The sequence below is a fragment of the Diabrotica virgifera genome, chromosome 1 (genome assembly GCF_917563875.1).
Source record: "Diabrotica virgifera virgifera chromosome 1, PGI_DIABVI_V3a".
Classification (NCBI taxonomy): Eukaryota; Metazoa; Arthropoda; class Insecta; order Coleoptera; family Chrysomelidae; genus Diabrotica; species Diabrotica virgifera.
The window spans coordinates 266,376,006-266,390,006 of NC_065443.1; positions in this window are offsets into that span (position 1 = coordinate 266,376,006).

Consider the following 14,001-nt stretch of genomic DNA (forward strand, 5'->3'; position numbering starts at 1 on the left):
CTCCATTGACCGTCTATTTTCACGCCTCCATATATTGCTCGTTGTATTTTCCTCTCCCATCTTTCTAAAAGGTCTATTTCTGATTTTTTAAGCACCCATGTTTCACATGCATATGTAGCTGTAGGTCTGATAACTGTTTTGTAGATTCTTATTTTTGTTTTTCTTGACACATCTTTGGATTTCATTAATGGACGCAATGCTCCATACTTTTTGTTTGCTTTTGCTATTCTTGCTTTTATTTCCCCTTCCCCATGTCCCTTTTCATCTACTTTTACACCCAGGTATGTAAATTCTGAAACTCTTTTAAATGCGCATACATTTTCTCCTTCTATCTCCAATGTGAAATTGTCTTCATTTTCTTTATCTGTTTCTCCCATTATCATGTATTTTGTCTTTTCCTTATTTATGAGAAGACCAAAAGGTTTGGCTTGTTTTATTATATTGCTCATTAATTTTGTTAGCTCTTTCTTACTTGTCGATAATAATGTTAGATCATCTGCGAATGCAATACATTGGTGGCCATTTTTAAAAATCGTTTCCTGTGTGCTTATTTTACTTTTCCTGATTATTCCTTCCAGTATTACATTAAAAAGAGTCGTTGATAGTGGGTCTCCTTGTCTTAATCCTTCCTTTGTTTCAAAATTATTTGATTTATGTCCCTTCCATGCTATTTCGTTTGTGGAGTTATCCATAGTCATCTTTACCATCCTGACGATTTTACTTGGTATGCCCATTTCTTTCATTAGTGCGTACATCTGTTGCCGCTTTACCGTATCATAGGCCTGTTTAAAGTCGACGAACAGGACGTATACTGCTATTTTATGTTCGTAGCACGTAGTTTGGATTTCTTTTAACGCAAATATTTGGTCTGTCGTCGACCTATTACTTCTGAATCCTGCCTGATATTCGCCCAATATCTTTTCCGTGTATTGATTCAGCTTTTTTCTTAAGATGTTTGTCAATATTTTGTACACGACTTCTAGCAACGCGATACCTCTATAATTTTCACATCTCATTTTATCACCTTTTTTATGTATGGGGCATATCCTTGCCCTGGTCCATTCTCCTGGCATTCTTTCTGTTTCCCATATACTTTTTATCAGGCTATGTATCTCCTTGTGTAGTCTTTTTCCTCCTGCCTTTATCATTTCCGCCGATATTTCCGTTATTCCTGGGCTTTTATTGTTTTTTAGCCCTCTTATTTCATTTTCTATTTCTTCCCTCGTAGGTGTTTCTATTACTATATGGTCATCTTCAATTTCCTGGATTGTTCCCCTTTCTTCTTCGTTTTTGTTTAAAAGTTGTGTAAAATAAGTTTGCCAATTTCTCATTATTTCCCCGGGTTCATTTATTAATATTCCTTCCTCATTTTTCATATATGGGTTATGTTTCTGATATCCCCTTTCCATTTTTCTTGTTTCCTGGTAAAAGGATCTTATTTCCTTTTTTTGGAATTTTTCCTCTATCACTTTGAGTTTTTCTTCGTTGTATTTTCTTTTTTTATTTCTGCATGTTCTCTTCATAATTCTCTTCAATTCTCTATATTCTTGTGTGCTAATGTCACTATTATTTCTTAAGTTTTTTATTCTTATTTTTCTAATTTCTTCTGCTATTTTTTGACATTCCTCATCATACCATTCTTTTGCTTTTTGTTTTCTATTACCTTTAATTAATATTTCTTTACTGGTGTTTAAAACTGCTTCTTTTATGCTTTCCCACTTTTCTTCCGGGTCTAGTGTTTCTGGTTCTTCGTTTAGTCTGCTGGTTATTTGTTGTTCGTACTTCTTCTGTGTCATATTATCTTTTAGTATTGCTGTGTTGAATTGTTTTTTGATTTCTTTGTCCCTTTGATTGTCTTTCTTTATATTAGCATTTATTCTATAGGCTGCTCTTACCAAAAAGTGATCTGAGTCACATTCCGCTCCTCTCATACTTTTTATATTTATTATATTATGGGCGTGCTTCTTCTCTATTAATATGTGGTCTATTTGATTTATTGTCCTTTTGTCAGGGGAAATCCACGTTCCTTTATGTATATCTTTTCTGCGTTGGTATGTGCTTTTTATTACCATTTGTCTTTCTGTGGCAAAACCTATAATTCGTTGACCATTATCATTTGATACATCGTGTTTACTGTATTTTCCTGTTATATTTTCATATATATCCTCTTTTCCCACTTTAGCATTGCAGTCTCCCATTACTATTTTGATATCAAATGCTGGTAATCTGTCATATTCTCTCTCTAGTTGCTCATAGTATGCATCTTTGTCTTCTTCGGTGGCGTCTTCTATTGGTGCATGTACATTTATTATGCTTATGTTTCGTTGATTCCCTTTTAACCTGATTGTGCACATTCTATCTGATATCGGCTTGAAATTCATCACTCTGGTTTTCCATCTTTTCTGTATGATAAAGCCTGTTCCTAGCAATCTGTTATTCCCCCCACTTTTAAAAAATACTATATCATCTATTTCTACTATTTCTGTGTCTAATTGTTTTGTTTCTTGTAAAGCTAATATATCTATTTCATATCTTTTTGTTTCTCTAATTAATTCTTTAAGTTTTCCCGTTTCATAAGTGCCTCTTACGTTCCATGTTCCCAAATTAGTTTTCATTTTCTTGTTTTTAATCCCAATCGTCTCCTTGTCCATTGCCGTTGTTGCTACCGTTTCATTTACGTCGTTTAGTTTTTTTGGTTTCTGTTTTGGTTTTCTATTTTTAAGAGTTGTTGCTGATGTTTATTCCATGTCCATACCTCCTCATTTATTTTTATTTTTTGAAATCCTACCTTGACGTTTTTTCCTTCCAATTTAGCCTCTTTTGCATTCGTTCTGATTTTACCCTGTATCATCCGTTCATTTTTGTCCATGTCGTCATTAATATATATTTCTTTTCCCTTTATGTCTCTCAATTTGCCTTTATTTTTCATAATTTCTTCTTTGTCCGTTGCATTTTCGAGCTCAATCAAGCAGGATTTACTTCCAATTTTTCTTGCGCTTTTTATTTTTGTCTCAACTTTTAGTGCATTGCATAAAAAATCTTGGACGTTATCTTTTGTTATGTTTTGATCGTAGGTATCCATATCTACTCCCTGCAGTATTATATTATTTCGTCTTTTGTCCTTTTCCATTCTGTCTATTTTATTTTCCAATTCTTCCACTTTTTGTTGGGTTTCTCTGTTTTCCTGTTTCAGCTTTTCATTTTCTTGTCTGAGTTCCTTCATTTCCGCTCTGTACTCTTTTTGCTCTTCTCTTAGTTCCCTTATTTCCATTGTGATAATATTTAGGCTCTCCAATATTTTTTCTAGTTGCCTATCATTCCCAGGCGACCGATGTACTTTTTTACTTCTGCTATCGTCTGCCTCATCTTCCGATTCATCTCCTCTTTTTCTTGTCTTTTCGTCCACACTATACTCGTTCTCAGCCATTTTGTACGTAGCGTTAACTGGGCACACCCGTTTCAACCACGAGGAGGTATGCCCAATTATCCACGCACCAAAATTGCTTTTGTTTTTCGGCAGGTGTTTCTATTTTTTTTAAATCCGGCAACACCGCTTGAAATTTGACCAGCATTCGCCAGTGTTTATAAGCTTATCTGTTAGCTGTTAACCTCACTTTTATTTGTCCGTTTAGTATTTTATACTATTTTTTACCGTTTTTACTTATATTATTCTTGCATTAGGTAGGGCACAGTTTATACCTTACCTTTTTCACCCACTCAGCATTCAATGTTCGCTGCACCACGCGAAAATCGGGTAAAATGCAGGCGAAAATTAAAACACTTTGTTTTCTATCTAATGCCACGTTGCCACTTTGCATTTATTACATAGTAATAATTAACATAACTAAAAAGTTCAAAATATTCCCTAAAAAATATTTTTACGCTCTTTTCAATGACGGTATTAACTTTTTGAAAAATTAGTACATACAGGGTAAAATAATTGGAAAGAAACAACATATTTTTACATAAAAACTAGGAAGAGCACAACTTCTGGTAAACCGATTCTTCCGGTTCAAGACCTTGATCTTATACATCAAAAAATAACCTTTATACCAAATTTGGTTGAAATCTGACGTCTCGTTCAAAAGTTATCGTGCTATTAGTCACATATGTATAGTCGCCATTTTGAATGCCCGCCATTTTTGTAAAAGGCAAAATCTGAGATGACCAAATGACCTCGTATCTAATTTTGAACCTTTATATGTGTAGTATGTGTGGTCAAAATTATATGCTTCTATCATTAATTGCACAATTCTTATAATATTTGCACGAATCTGCCGCACTATAATAATTAATAAGAAATATGGCAGGCGGTACGAAGTGGTCAGAAAATTTAATTATTCAGACTCTGTTCAACATACACACATAATTATTCCTCTTCTACACTTCTACTATGATATTCCTCTTCTACTATGACCGTTAAAAATCTACATAAATGCCAGCACATACAACTTAACATAAATGGACATACAATTTAACAACGGAAGAACTTTATACACCCTATATTTGGCCGACTGCAAGGTCGTGATAAGGCAAAATAAAGAACATCTCGATTTTATGATCGGTCAAATTACTACATAAAAGATTATGAAAAATGAAGACTGGTATCTGATAATAATTGTGTATAGGACAAGAATCACATTGTGTATACAATTAGATAGAACGAGACAATAAGACTTGTGGTTAGTAAACGGGACGTCGGCCCTATGCAACTAATTGTCAATGACGAATCAATAACAAAAGTTAACCATTTTAAATACCTAGGATGTTGGATAAACGAGACACTAAATCCGGATGAAGAAATTAAAACTCGTATAGAAATTGCAAGAGGAGCATTTATGAAACTTAGATCTATTCTGAGCAACTCTCAGCTGAACTTACAACTAAGAATCAAGTTCCTAAAATGTTATGTGTATCCTGTATTACTATATGGATGTGAAACCTGGATCATGAAGGTTAACATGATGAACAAATTAGAAGCCTTTGAGATGTGGTCGTATCGTAGAATGCTCAGAATATCTTGGGTTCAACGCATTTCAAACAGAGAAGTCTTAAACAGAGTAGGTCAAGGCGAAGGTGACTTAATGAAGATGATAAAAAAGAGAAAACTTGAATATCTGGGGCATATAATGAGAGGTAGCAGATACAGGATGCTGCAGTTAATACTCAATGGAAAGATCGACGGAAAAAGAGGAATTGGTCGAAAGAAATATTCATGGCTCCGAAACCTTCGTCAGTGGACTGGCTTATCAGCAGATCAATTGTTACATGCCGCACAAGATCGAGAACGATATCGCCAAATTGTTATGGAAGCTACCCACGCCTAAAAATTTGGGCACGGTACTTAAAGAAGAAGAAGACCATGCAACAGGTCCACTTGGGCACACAAATTGATAAAACTGGAAGGAGTGAACGTAAAATTAGGTAGAGGATTATAAATAGAGTAAAATAATTTGAATGTTTTAACTGAATTATTTGGTCAAAGAACCTATCCTATGGGAATAACCAGTTATGTTATGACTTAGCAAATCAACTCTGGACCGACGTCTCTTATACAAAGAAGAGAAAAATAGTTCTCGAGAAAATAACAAATACTGAAATGAGGGAAATGATGAAGTTGGAAATAACAATAATATACCACATCCAACAAAAGCAAATAATTTGATATCGCCTTGTGGAAAAATGAATAATCAACGTCTTCCAGCAAAAACAATTAATTTGGTAGGGGATACATGGGGATACAATGAGTAACGCACGAATCGCAAAGCTTCGTTTAACTAAAATGTACGCAGCAAGCGGATTGGTCGAAGGGGTGCTATACAGTGGCCACCTAGATGTCCACCATAAACCACTCGGCTTTTTTGTGATGAAACTTAAAATCTGAGGACTACAAGATACAACCAATATTATCTTGATTACTTATAACAGCAAATTATTCAAATTTGCAGAGATAAAAATAAAGAAACATTTCAAAAAGTGTTACAAGAATTTGAAAATAGACGTGTTATACTTTTTACTTTATTTGTAATATTTTTGTAATATTCTGTAAATTCACTTACTCTTAACATACATCCTACGGGACTTACGAAAATTTTAAGGAGAGCCAATTTTGTTTTCACCCATTTTACATTAAAATGTAAAAAACCTTGAATTATCCATGTCTGTTTGTCCTTCAGTAAATACAATTATTTCGTTATTAGAACAGGCAGAATGGCAAATGGGTTGTCGAATGCGAGCCTATAACCCAACTATAATATTAAAATTGAACAATTTTAACTCGGATTTCTGGTTAAGTACTGCTTTAAAGTCGTTTAAAAAATACAAGCGATATATTATTCTACGCGTTTTAGCAAACTAGAACAAAATAAATATATACATCCAGTTTTTTTATCAACTTCCGTTAAAAAGTTTATTTATTTATGATACAATACCGTATTGTATATAATACAAAACTGAGTACCTTTACTGGAAAAGTAATTAACAAAATTTTTAAATAGACTTAACGGAAATTAAATTGACCAGACGAAATTTGACGAAATATGTATAATATACAGTTTAGAAATACATATTGGTCAAAATAACGTCAGAACGTGTATGTATCGATCTGTAAATTGGTGCCGAAATTTGTAATTATTACTGTCAATACTAGTTATTAAAATTAGTTTTCGCTCAAATAGTGACTAATAACAATTGTGTTACGTGTTAATCATCAAGAACAAGCTGTAACGTCAGTCAGTAAGAGATGTTTTACTTAATAATCTTCCAACTTAAACCCATTCAGTCTCAAACTGTCAATAGTTTTTCACTGTTGCTATCCCGTCCCAACGGACGCCAACCAGTATTGCAGGGATGTATCCAAGGTTATCACTCTTATTTCCAGACATCTAAAGCGTAATATAAACAAATTCAAGTTACTTTTGACTACATGAGTAACAATTTAAATCAATGTTCCCCCACTGTTAGCATCACCATGTCTGGACCCAATTCTTCCAGTAATCTTACTAGTTCATATGCAACTGCTACTACGACGAAACAACGTCCGAAGTATCCCAAGAAGACCGAAGCAATTTTATAATTAGTTGTACGTCTCTATAGTATCCAATGATTGTATATCCAATTTTTTTTCATAATTTTTACCTAATGTTATTTGCGATTTAGAAATTAACTGTTATAATAATTAGTTTTAAGTCCTTATTGTAATTAATTCTTGTATAACCAATATTGTTTGTGTCAATGGCCATTGCTGCCGAGACACATACATTTAAATAAAAAAAATACATATTATGATTGTAGTGCAGTCACTGAAGGTTTTTACCTTCGATTTCGTTGAGCCGCCATCGATTTTCATGAAAATTGCTGAGTAGTTAGAGGATACCTCAAGGAACAAAGGTGACATGGTGCCAACTTGCGCTTTTACCCTGGGGGTGGATGTCACCCCTTCTCGCGGGTGAAAATTATTGTATTAAAAATAATGCCACAAATCGATAGAGGGACAAATTCTAAGCAAAATTTGTTAAATAAAGTTATTAAAATAAATCAATACTTTTTGAGTTATTAAATATCAAAGCTTTTATTTTTTCGTAAAAAAATGCATGTTTTAAAGCTGTTTTTCACGTATAACTCAAAAACTATAAGCTTTTACAAAAAAGCTCTTGTTACCAAAATTGAAGATAATAAAAAATTGAATATATTCCTTACTAAAGAACTACAATAATGTTAATTCAAAGTGAGTTATGGATAACTGAATATTTTTTTTTTCGGCGAGTACCCAAATTTAAGTTTTCAAGCTTAAAAAACGGAAAATGATGCATTTTATAATATAAACTTATCAAACATTTCTCAAAGTACTTCGAAATACCTATCAAATAAGCTCCAGAAGAAGTTAATAGCATCGAAATTAAGCAAGTTATGATGAAAATAAGAGAACCCTTTCAAATTTTTTAGAAAAAAAGTGAAAAATAAAACATACGCCATTTCCACAAATATTAAAATTTATAGTAATCCTTAAAAGAATTTCTTTATATTAGCATAAGTAATGATTTTAACAATTTTGACCGCTTTAGAATGCATATTTTTGAAAAAAAGATATAATTCAAAAAAGTCATAATTTTTAAAATTATCGTAATGTTCATATTCTTTTAAAAATTACTCCAAAAATACTGAATATAAGTAAAAAATCATATATATATTCAGTATTATTTTGTATTTTGACAACAACACTCGACTTGTGCGTCGTAACGTTAACAAAATCATTTTTTTTGGTAAAATTGTGGCGTATTTCCCATTGAAAATAGTAAATCATAATATATAACCAAATTTTAGATTTTTCTTTATCAAATATCCTGCTTGTTTCACTATTTCTGTAGGGTAAAAAATAACCGAGATAGAAACGTTTAAATCTTAAATTTTACTGAGAGAACCATGTAACCGGGGCCATTTAACCTTTTATATTTAACAAAGAAAGGGGTTTAAAAGATTTAATTTAACGCGGTTTAATAGCCCTTTAAATTAACTTTCAAAAGGTTTGTAGTTGAACCTGATGTCGTAAAAATTAAGGGAGTTATTAAAAAAAAACATAACATTTTTTGGAAAAATTTTTAAAAGATAAATTTTGAAAACTTTTTGGAGCGTAAATTTTAATGGTATCAACTTTTTCGGCAGATTATTTGATAGATATCTCAAGTACTTTGAGAAATGTTTAATAAGTTTATGTTATAAAATGCATCATTTTCCCGTTATTTAAGCTTGAATACTTAGATTTGGGTAATCGCCGAAAAAAATATACATACAATTACCTATAATTCACTTTTAGTTAACATCATACGGTTTTGCAAGTAAGGAGTTTATTTCGTTTTTTATTAGCTTAAATTTTAATAGTAATAACTTTTTTGCAAAAACTTATAGTTTTTGAGTTATTTATGAAAGATCGGTTTACAGTCCAGAAAGCCACTGCGCATCCGCTAGGAAAATTATTCTAATTCGGATTTTTTGCACAATCTTACTCAAAAAGGACCCCTTTTAACAAATTGGCATGTTGCCGGGACCAAAAGTTGATCAAAAATTTTTTGAAACTTTTTTTTTTGTTTTTTTCCTAAAATTATTTTTTTTGCATGGAGCAAAGTTTTTTCAGGTTTTTTGGATCATTCCAAACAGAAAAAGTCTTTAGTGACTTTTCTCTAAAGTTGATAGTTTTTGACATATAAGCGATTAAATATTGAAAAATTGCGAAATCGGCCATTTTTAGCCCTCAAAAACTATATGAAAAACTGAAAATTTGAATGTTGCCAAGGTAGGTAGATATTCTTTAAACATCGATTGATGAAACCCCGGAGAGTTTCTTGCAATACAGTATTCAAAACTCCTTTGTTTTTTAATTGCTAATCAAGCCTGCGCGACACTATTTTCCACCGTTGCATGTGTACCTATACAGTATGGTGTAAATGCAAGGAATAAATTCGTTATTTCGTAAACCGTACTTTAGGGAAAAATCCCGAAACAGGTCGATTTTTATTTTTAAGTTATGATATTGTGGCATATATGGTATACTAGTGACGTCATCCATCTGGGCGTGATGACGTAATCGATGATTTTTTTAAATGGGAATAGGGGTCGTGTGCTAGCTCATTTGAAAGGTTCTTCAATTATCTACTCAATAATATAAACATTTACATAATTGTTTATACATTCTTCTTTTTTGTCAAATAATTTAATTTAATAAAAATTTTTTAGACACCCTGTATAAATAATTATGTAAATGTTATTATATATTATGTAGTAAATATATTACTGGATAGAGAATTGAAGAACCTTTCAAATGAGCTAGCACACGAGCCCTATTCTTATTTAAAAAAATCATCGATTACGTCATCGCGCCCAGATGGATGACGTCACTAGTATACCATATACGCCACAATATCATAACTTAAAAATAAAAATCGACCTGTTTTGGGATTTTTCCTTAAACTCGATAGTTTACGAAATAACTAATTTATTCCTTGCATTTACACGATACTGTATAGCAGTGGTGCTCAGACTTTTACTGCGAGGGATCTACCACATAAACTGCAAGCGTCTAGCGATCGACTGCTAGGAAAAAAAGTAATTTTGAAAATAAATAGCTATTTGTATAACAAGGGAGGAAAGTGTAACTTTTCCTCCCGAGAATGAAGTTTACTGCCCGACGCGTAGCGGAGGGCAGTAATCATTCAAGGGAGGAAAAGGCACTTTACTCCCATGTTATACATATGGTTTTTCCACCTTCCTCAAATAACAAGTCATTTTGTCATTTTTACTTAATTTATTTATGTAACTAACCAACAAAATTTATTAGAACTAAAACAACAAGTAGGTACAATATAACTGTCAGCTGTCAAATATAAGTCAAATTATTAATGTAAACATTGTTAAATAAAAATAACAATTTACTGTTTTTTACCATTCTGCAAAATACAGGATGTTTTATAAATAAACGTTAAAATGTATAGATACTCCGTAATAGAAAATAGATATTATACAGGGCGTCAATAAGTTATATTTCATGAATGAAATATTATGACGTCACTTTTACTTTTCCTCCCTAGGGAGGAAAAATATTTTCCTCCCTAGGGAGGAAAAGTACAACTTTGCTCCCTACAATCAGGTCCGGAAAAGTATACTTTCGGTAGAGGTAGGTGGAAAAATCTTTATTGCACATTTCTATTTGATAAAAAGTTGTAACTACAGGGTGTCCAGAAACTCTACCGACAAACGAAGACAGAAGATTCTTCAGATAATTCTAAGACCATTTAACCCTATTCACTTAGTCCGAAAATGCTTCCTAAGGGAGCTAGAGCTCTTTGAAAATGGCGTCTTGTAATGAGTTTTTCTTAAATACCTCCAGAACGCTTCTATTTAGAAAAACAAAAATTGGTACGCGTATTTATCTTCCAGATATAAATCTATTCCATCCTTTGTGAATTTTTAGTACCGATCATAGGCGTCCGTTTTGGGCAGGGCAACGGTTATTTTATCGCATAACTTTTTTGTCTTTAATTTTTAAGCATTTTTGACACTGCATTATTAAATTGTGAGGTATTCTAATGCTAAAAGGTACTCTTGTTTGAAGCCGGTAGGACACACCGTTTTCTAGAAAAATCGATTTGAAAATTTTTCGTTCTTTGAATTTCAAAAAAAAAAATTCCAAAAAAACCTATTTATAAAGACGAAAACTGGTACATTTATTTATATTCCAGAGATAAATCGATTTCATTAATTGCGAATTTCTAGTACCGGTCGTAGGCGTCCGTTTTGGGTAGGTCAACAGTTATTTTATAGCGTAACTTTTTTGTCCTTAATTTTTAAGCATTTTTGACACTAGAATATTAAATTATGAGGTATTCGAGTACTAAAAGTTACTCTTGCTTTAAGTTAGTAAAATACATCGTTTTTTTTTGAAATTTTTTTTTCAATTTTTTTTTCTCATTCCCAAAACGAAAAACTTTCAAATCCATTTTTCTAGAAAACGGTGTGTCCTACCGACTTAAAGCAAGAGTACCTTTTAGTGCTAGAATACATCACAATTTAATAATCCAGTGTCAAAAATGCTTAAAAGTTAAAGACAAAAAAGTTATGCGATAAAATAACCGTTGCCCTACCCAAAACGGACGCCTATGACCAATACTAGAAATTCACAATGGATGGGATGGATTCATTTCTGGAAAGTAAATATGCATATCAATTTTCGTTTTTCTAAATAGAAGCGTTCTGGAGTTATTTAAGAAAAACTAATTACATGACGCCATCTTCAAAGAGCCCTAGCTCCCTTAGGAAGTATTTTCGGACTAGGTGAATTGGGTTAAATTATCTTAAAATTATCTAAAAAATCTCCTGTCTTCGTTTGTCGGTAGAGTTTCTGGACACCCTGTATATAGAGTTGTAATTACAGCAATGTTTTTCATCTTAATTTTATTTGGATGTTGATACATGGCACTGCATATCATACACAAGTTTTTCATATATGATGGTACGTAATTGCCAAGCCAAAAGCAAGCATGATGAGAGATGTTCGTCAGTTAGCCGATTACGACAATTTAATTTTACGACCTTTATTAATTAGGGAAAATGCAGACTCTCACAAAAGTACAAAAAAAGTACTTGTACGTTGATCCAAAGAATGCTGTGAGCAGAATAGCTACTTACCTCAAAGAGGGATATTTGTCATGGGATATGAAAGACGAAAATTTCGTATCGGTCGCTCTGGAATTTTATTTTCAGTACCTCATTTTGGACGGAAATGATCTCTATATTGAAAGTAACGGATAATTCAGTGGCAATTTTTTCCACGTCTTCACAAGAAAATGAATTAGACATGAATGTTACAATATCTGTCAGTTTTTAAAAATTAGCGAAGCTTCTTTCAAAATCTCTACGAACTGCTTGCAGCTCCATCTCATAATAAACAACTTTTTTCAACAATGGAATGTTGTTTCCTTTCTCTTCCTTTGATCAATCAATAATTTCAATTTTTTGACAAAGAAGTCAGCAAGTGTGGTGAGTCAGCACAGTCCTCGTCTTTTCCCATTTGTATTTTTTTCTGTGAATCGCGATCGACTTCAAAAACTTTGGCGATCGACCGGTCGATCGCGATCGACTCTTTGAGCACCGCTGCTGTATAGGTAGGTACACATGCGACGGTGGAAAATAGTGTCGCGCAGGCTTGATTAGCAATTAAAAAACAAAGGAGTTTTGAATATTGTATTGCAAAAAACGCTCTGGGATTTCATCAATCGATGTTTAAAGAATATCTACCTACCTTGGCAACATTCAAATTTTCAGTTTTTCATATAGTTTTTGAGGGCTAAAAATGGCCGATTTCGCAATTTTTCAATTTTTAATCGCTTATATGTCAAAAACTATCAACTTCAGAGAAAAGTCACTAAAGACCTTTTCTGTTTGGAATGATCCAAAACACCTAAAAAACTTTATTCCATGCAAAAAAAATAATTTTAGGAAAAAAACAAAAAAAAACGTTTAAAAAATTTTTGACCAACTTTTGGTCCTGGCAACATGCAAATTTGTTAAAAGGGGTCCTTTTTGAGTAAGATTGTGCAAAAAATCCGAATTAGAATAATTTTCCTAGCGGATGCGCAGTGGCTTTCTGGACTATTAAAACATGTATTTTTCTGACGAAAAATTAAAATCTTTGATCTTTAATAACTCAAAAAGTATTAATTTATTTTAATAATTTTACTTAACAAATTTTGCTTAGAATTTGTCCCACTATCGATTTATGGGGTTATTTTTAATAAAAAAGTTTTCATTCTCGAGAAGGGGTGGCATCCACCCCCAGGGTAAAAGCGCAAGTTGACACCATCTAACCTTTGTTCCTTAAGATATCCTCTAATCACTCACCAATTTTCATGCAAATCGATAGAGGTTGAACGAAATCGGAGGTACTAGCTTATATCCACCTTCAGTAACTGCACTATTGAGCATAATCAAAATTTAAGGGCAGTTATGACTTAGAACATAAAAACGTTACCCTATTGTTCTATATATTTAAAGGACATTCCTCATTTGCTATTATTGAGACGCGCGGTATACGAAATGATAATTTCATAGCCAGGTCTTCCCTGTGCAGGGTATTGGATAGCCAAGACTTAGTTTCAGACCATCACGGATTCCTATCTGTTACCCAATTGTCTCTTTATTCCTTCTCAGCTTTTCTTCGCCATTCATTCCTGTTCATCGTGAGTTTTTCATTTATCTTTATTAAGTCCTCTGTCACATAGTCCTTCCATCTTCTCCTCGATGTTCCTCTACTTCTCTTTCCATCAACTTCTAAAAGCTCTATCCGAAGCTGGGACAAATAATCCCCGGACAAATAATCCCGGACAAAAAATCCCCACAAATTATCCCCGGACAAAAAATCCCCGGACAAAAAATCCCCACAAAAAATCCCCACAAATAATCCCCACAAATAATCCCCGGACAAATAATCCCCGGACAAAAAATCCCCACAAA